The 6,751-nt window shown below is 36.4% G+C and overlaps 1 pseudogene across 1 annotated transcript; it reads right to left on the bottom strand.

The window, feature by feature from the left end:
* Window positions 1-4,119: 4,119 nt before the first annotated feature.
* Window positions 4,120-6,500, bottom strand: LOC144640327 (potassium channel subfamily K member 9-like; annotated as a pseudogene). Its single transcript, XR_013568335.1, has 4 exons — window positions 6,375-6,500; window positions 5,895-6,218; window positions 4,695-5,406; window positions 4,120-4,265 (listed from the first exon to the last, which is right to left on the bottom strand). The product of XR_013568335.1 is annotated as a potassium channel subfamily K member 9-like (transcript).
* Between the last annotated feature and the right edge of the window lie 251 nt (window positions 6,501-6,751).

The following is a 6,751-nucleotide window of genomic DNA, read 5'->3' as shown; positions in this document are numbered from 1 at the left end:
GTGTAAAACGTTATCGAAAATATATAAATAGCTTTTCCAGATGGACTGAACTTGTTTTAATTCGCGAAGTATGAAGAAGAATTATTTGGCGACCTAAACGTTTGAAAACAAATATTTGGGATTTAAGGGCCTCTTCACATGAGCCCGGTTTACGGGCTGTCTCAGTTACCAGGACGGATTTTGACCTCTGTTCATATGGAAAATTTTAGCCCGGTTGACGGGGATAAAATTCAAGAAACGAAGGCAAAATGGCGACACATAAAGTTGCATCTTTTGCGACTATCGTAGCTTTATTGACCCTTGTAACTTTATTAATAAAGCTAATTCGCATATTTCTGAAGTGGAAATAGATACAAGGCAAAATTAAACCATTTGGACCACCCAATTACGAAAGGGAAGCTATTTTCTCAAAAAAAAGTTGCGTCCCGGCGACCGGGCTGGAGCGTTCATATGGGAAAATATTCTTCCCGGTTGTCGAGATCTCGGTTGCAGAAACCGAGATATCGGTAACCGGGCTGGCCCACCTTCTCATATGAACACATCCAAAATTTTACAAGAAAATAGGAGTGAACCAAGATCTCGGTAACTGCGCCAGCCCGGTCAACCGGGATCATATGAAGAGGCCCTTAGACAGAAGAATAATTTTGCCTAAGCAGCTGCTAATAATAAAGTTCCTATCTATCAGTCTATCTAGCTTAACTTACCTCAGGCCAACTTAACAAAACTTTTAAAAAGTCAGAGTATTCCCTTGCTCTGGAGCTCAGTCAAGATTTTTTTCTCAGTATGAAGATGTCAGTTTTTTCTGTATGATTACTTTTTCTCTTAGTCAAGGAATTAAGAACGACTCGCTAATGAACTTACGAATATTATGCAAACTCAGTAATTTTACAATCACCTGTGACTTTCAAAGGATCGCCTGCAGTGGAACATTACCGAAACATACTTGATAAATGGGCTTTTCTAGAGAATGTAAACTTGTTTTAATTCTTAAAGCATAACGAATAAAGGATAAGTTGCTGGCAAATTGTTCGAACTATGTCTATGAGTTTTCTGAATGACATTCATGCGTAACTGTGCCGTGGCCTTGCAGATGGTGTTTAATTGACGTTTTGTAAGGTACTCTTTTTGAAACCCCTGACGCCACCAATATCTTAATTATCATCCAAGTTTTTTTGTCTGTTTGTATGGTTATCTATCTCCACGGGTTTTTAAGTTTATGACGTTTTTATCATAATAAATCCTTTAAGCCTCCAAACATTTTAAGTTAACTCTCAATTATGTTAAACCAATTCGCTGGCGTATAGGCGTGCGTGTTTATTATCTGTTTTTTTTTATAAAATATAGGTCCGGAGGTAAATCTAGGATGGCAAGGTTAATGATCTTAAGGTCATCTCCGTTATATTTTCACGGGGTTGGAGTTGTTTTTTTTTCTTTTCCCCACAAATGAGCTTTATGGTGAATAAAGGCTTTTATGTTTTGGTCGCAAAGTGTTTCCGTAATTAAAAAGTATATTAGATTAGGGTTAATTTAGTAATTTTAGGTTTCCGTTTGAAGAAATACATTATTCTATTATAGTTAACTTAATTATTGCAGGTTTCCTAGCAATTTCCCTTACGTCACAACTCATGGAGTTCAGGGACAGATAAAAGCTTTTCTATCTAGTCAACAGGCTCACACTACAGTTTGAGCTCCAAGCAAACAAGATCACAAGAAACAAGTTTCTTTGTACATTGATAATTTCTACATGACATAACGAAGGTCGTTTTATATATGTTTTAGGCTAATCAGCTGGCTGGCAGTCAAAAAGAGGCGTACTTATATTGGGCTCTAAACAACGTACTCAAGGTCTGGGCCACCTGCTTATTTGGCATGGTTGTGTTTGAAAGGGTTTTGTAGCTGCTTCCTGAGTAATATAGCCTTCATACATCTTTCATTTTAAAGTCACAAGAGTTTAAATGGCCGTTTACCATTGAAATCTTCACCTAAAACGGAAACTGAACACCTACCTTGAAGAGTGTTTTTTGGAATCTTTCCTTAGCAAGTTAATAAGCCTTGATGAATTATCCTATTTAGTGTAATTGCGTTACAATAGACATTACTTATTAGATAATTATTCTCTTTCTGCATTGCATCAACGATTTCAGTCTCCACATTGATGTTTTGGTTCATAGCTGCAATCGTCGATATATTACAAAGAGAAAACAATAGGATTTTGGGAGGGTCAGTAACTATATTGAGCTGACTGACTTGAACTAAATTCCTCAGTTATTGAAATGTGTATAGGTGTACATGCCAATTTGGCATGGTTGTGTTTGAAAGGGTTTTTGCATCAGCATCTTAAATAATATAGCTTTCATATACCTTTTATATTTAATAAATGGAATGGTAAATAATAATGGAAACGGAACACCAACCTTAAAGAGTGTATTTAGGAATCTTTCGTTAGTATACTATCCTAATAAGCCCTGATAAATTATTCTATTTAGGATATTTGCGTTGGGAAAGGTAGATCATGTGGCCTTACAGATAGCTTAATAAATTATAATACAAAACTGCTGACACCAACTAAAAAGGCAGCTGAAATACCTTATTACACGATTGTTTAAGTCAGCTTAATTCCTCGCTTTTGGAAGAGCGATGATCTTCGCGACACTTCTTTTTCTCAAATTTGGAGAATCTGTTTAACATTTTCTCTATTTAAGAAGTCGCTTTTTTCGCGACATCCATTTTCGCGATTAAGAAAAACGTGAAAACCTGATACCGCGAAGATTTTGTTGTCATAAGATGCATCAATTTTAAAGTGTCAGAGAAAATAGGATATTAACTAGGATATCAATACAAAGCTAAATTAACGTAAGTTTGCATGGGTGAAAATTAAAGTGTGATAAAGTTCATTGACTATAACAGTTTTCCGCCTTATTTTGTTTAACACCTGAAGTGTTTCCTCGCATAACTAAAATGATGAGATGTGTTTTATTTGCTATTAAATATAAGGAGAAACAAAAAGTCAGTGTGGCTGACTTCATGTAGGTGCTTTGTAATTTGAACTTATTTTTTAGTCACCGAAATTCTTTAATTTTACGACCTGTACCATCACTTAAATTTGCATTTAAATTGTGATATACTTCATTCTCTATGTATTTGTCGCCTCTATTTCTATGTTGATTCTTCTTCGGCTTTATAATACATTTGCCTTCTTTCATATCAGCCTTACCGCAATCATAATTGAGGTTTTTCATCATAATATATTTTGCTGCCGTTTGATAAACACTGGGCTTACCTATACACCTGTATTCATGACACCATTGCTATTATGCTCTATTTAATGCACCGACCGTTACTCAAGGTAATAGCTTAATTAGAAGGATTTACTAATCGCACTCTAAACTTACCTTTTATCCTGGAAACGCCAATTCGTTTTAGCCAGCTACTGTGCAGACAGCCATCTTCTTTTTAGTCATCTTCTGTGCAGACCGATGCAATTAGCATAGCTCTTAACGACCGTCTATGTGTTTTTCCCGCTGCCAGGGAATTATAAACAACTTCCTAATGAACATTCTTTTTATCTTAAACAAATTAAAAATGGCAAAGAACCAATCATCAGTGACTTTGAAGTTATGGTCTGTAAAACCCCACCGAAAAAAATAATGGCTTTCCTACTGTTCCTAGGTGAATTACTGGACTTATTTTAATTCGGGAAGGATAATTCGCTGATAAAATGTTTAAAAACAAATGTTCTGATCGTGCCTGCCTGCTGCTGCTTAACGCACGTTTTTAATTAACGGTACCCTTTTAGGACGTTATCGTCGATGAGAGTATAGAGCAGGAAAATGTCGTAGCCTGTAACGCAACGCAAGCAAAAACTTGCGACTTTTCCAAAAACCAGAGTCCGACGAGTTTTGAAAAGTCACTTGAAACATTAAGGAAAAACTTTTCTTTAATTTTGTCAGCTCAAGTGGAAAAAATGCAATCTGAAGAGCTGTCACGCGCGCGCACGAATTCGCACTGATTTACCATCTTATTCGCCGATAAATTTTCCTTGTTATTGTGCAAAGACCACATTGTCCATGGTCTACACTCTTAAAGACCATAGAAATGACGCCATAAAATGTCCAAAACTCAAGTTTAAGTTTAAGTTTAATGCCTCTTTGCCATATATACAATGAGTAAAAATAATAAAAAGAAAAAAAAAGCTAAAATATGACGAAATAGTAGGAGGGGAAACTTAATTCCCATTCTAAGGCTCCTCTGGTAATTCAGTTTTCCTATAAAGCAAAATCAAACGGCCTGCGTGAAAAACTACAAGAATATATCTACAGAATACCTATGACAGAACACCTTGTCATTGTTTTTCAGAGTCGTTTCTAAGCCTTTCTTAATTTGGTCCCTTAATTTGCTTTTTTGGAACCAGCTACCTGCCTGCAGGAAAACGCTTACTTTTTTGTTCGGGTGGCACGATGCTGAGCATCTCAGATAACGAAGCTTTTAACTTAATTACATTGTAAAACGTAGAAGAGTTCACTTAAATTATTACGCCTATTGTGTAAAATTTAAGGCTTTATATGACTATGTTACATTTTGCGCATTTGAAATAATTCATATTCACAGTTTTGGTAATCTGCCTTTAATTTTTTACTCCCGGGGTCAAATTTCACCTTAATAAGTAAGAAATTATTATCAAAGATTGCTCTTACTTAAGTTCAGTTACTGAGGGTGATTTCATGTTATCCTTCTGTAATCCATAATTTTCCATGCTTATATACGTCATGTAAGAATTACGCTGCTCTGGAGTGTCAGAATGTTTCCCGTCATCATTATCCACGTGATCCTGGGTTTTTCAAGGAACACATCCGGGACACCGAGGGCGACATTTGCTTTCTTCGATGGCTGCCATGATGGAGTTTAGTACACTTGAGACAATGCACAAAGTAAATATATTGTAAAACGTAAAAAATAGGCCTGCGAAAATCACAAAAGTGGTTTCTTCTGCGTCAAGTGATCCATTCATGTTTTCTTGACTTACAGAGCTATTTAGAGATAGCTGCTTGATCCTTTGGGGTTCCCGAGAAACGTAGTCGCCGAAACCAATTGTAGTAAATGTTATAAACCAGAAATACACCCCTTCGACGATTGACCAGCCTGTAAAATACATCAGTAACAGGCCATTTGCTACTATTAATAACACCATTATCGAAAACAAGATCACGGCACTTTTGGTCTTCATCTGTTTTGGTTCCGACCTATTGAGGATTTTCTTTTCGAACTTTGCGACAATTGTGTTGATCGATTTGGCAATCAGTTCGCCGACTGATTTAAACGCGAGCAATGCGATTGGAATCCCGAGTAAAGAGACGAAAATGCACAATATCTGCCCAGTGGATGTTTGAGGAGTGATGTATCCATAACCTGTAGAAAACAAATTAAAAGATACATTTAATGGCACTAAAGAAGAGGATGGTTAACAAAATAGGATGTTTCGCTTTAAACGAAGAGTTTGAAAACCATTGAGCTGCGTTGTGAATTTTTGTGGGAAAGGAAAATCGACAGAGCATTTGAGAGAAAAGGAAATTGACAGAGCGTTTTATTGCCCGTAGTGAATGTACACTGTCTCACAAAGATTGTATATGTTTTTTTGGTTTTGGTTTTTGGCTTCCAAGGAAAAGGCTAAATTAAGTCTTTGGGTATTGTGAACTCTGTTTATTAGCTTTCGTCCGGCTCAAGAATACAAGCACTGCAGATCAGAACTGGTGGAATAATTTGCAAAGAACGGTTCTTTTCAAATTATTTTACCAGTTTGCCGATTACCTAGCAATATTTTGGATATTTTCAGTTTTCGTTTTCGCATAATAATGTGTTAAGCCCATTTAGACTATTTTATCAGCACCTTTCCTTACCAATTGTAGTGACAGCTTGAAAGACGAAATCAACTGCAGCATCGTAGGTCCACTGTGGTTTAGGTTCGCTCAAGGCCTCATGTGTCATGTGCTGTATTGGAGATGTTATTAAACTCCTCGATGCTCATGTTATATTTAGATGCCAGGAACTCATACAGAGAATAGAGTTGCTGATATTTTTCTTTCCTCTCATCTTTGTCCGTGTGCTCTACTATAACAAATAACCAGGCACTTAGCGAGGCCCATAATAACAGGCCAAGAATCCGAAGAAGTGCTGTTTTGAAGAGCGGGTCCATCTTCAACTTCACACCTGCACCACCTTAACTGAAAATGAAAAATATTGTCACATGGGTTCTAAAGAAAATACTGAAATCGACATTTCAAAATACAATAACCAACATGTTGTGTTATTTTTTGCCGCATGTGTTCTGAAGACTGTTGGATATTAGATAATTTCCTCTCTTATCATTATCTACCTACCTACTCTCTTAATATTTTCTTTAATTGTGTAAAAACAATTTTGGTTCGTAGGAACATCAAAACTGGCAAGGTTAATGAGCTCAAGTTCATCTCTGCCTGCTTCACTCCACGGGATTTCGTTCATGTGTTTTTTCCATTAAAATCTATTTCAATTTGTTATTGACAAATTCCAGTTGACTCAACAACGAATTGATTATGATTTTAGACCAATCAGCTGCCTGACCTTCAATTAAGCTGCACTTATATTGGATTCGCAAGTAACTTATGGTCTGGTCCACCTGCTAATTTGGCATATTTGTGTTTTTAGTCTTTCCAAGGTATAGTTGTTCTTCAGTCGTTTCAGGATCCGGAATAATACAGCTTTCATGAAATTGATC

The sequence above is a fragment of the Oculina patagonica genome, unplaced genomic scaffold (genome assembly GCF_052425735.1).
Source record: "Oculina patagonica isolate OP01 unplaced genomic scaffold, crgOcupat unplaced256, whole genome shotgun sequence".
Lineage (NCBI taxonomy): Eukaryota > Metazoa > Cnidaria > Anthozoa > Scleractinia > Oculinidae > Oculina > Oculina patagonica.
The sequence above is the reverse complement of the archived record's forward strand: the minus strand, read 5'-3'. Positions and strand labels throughout refer to the sequence as shown.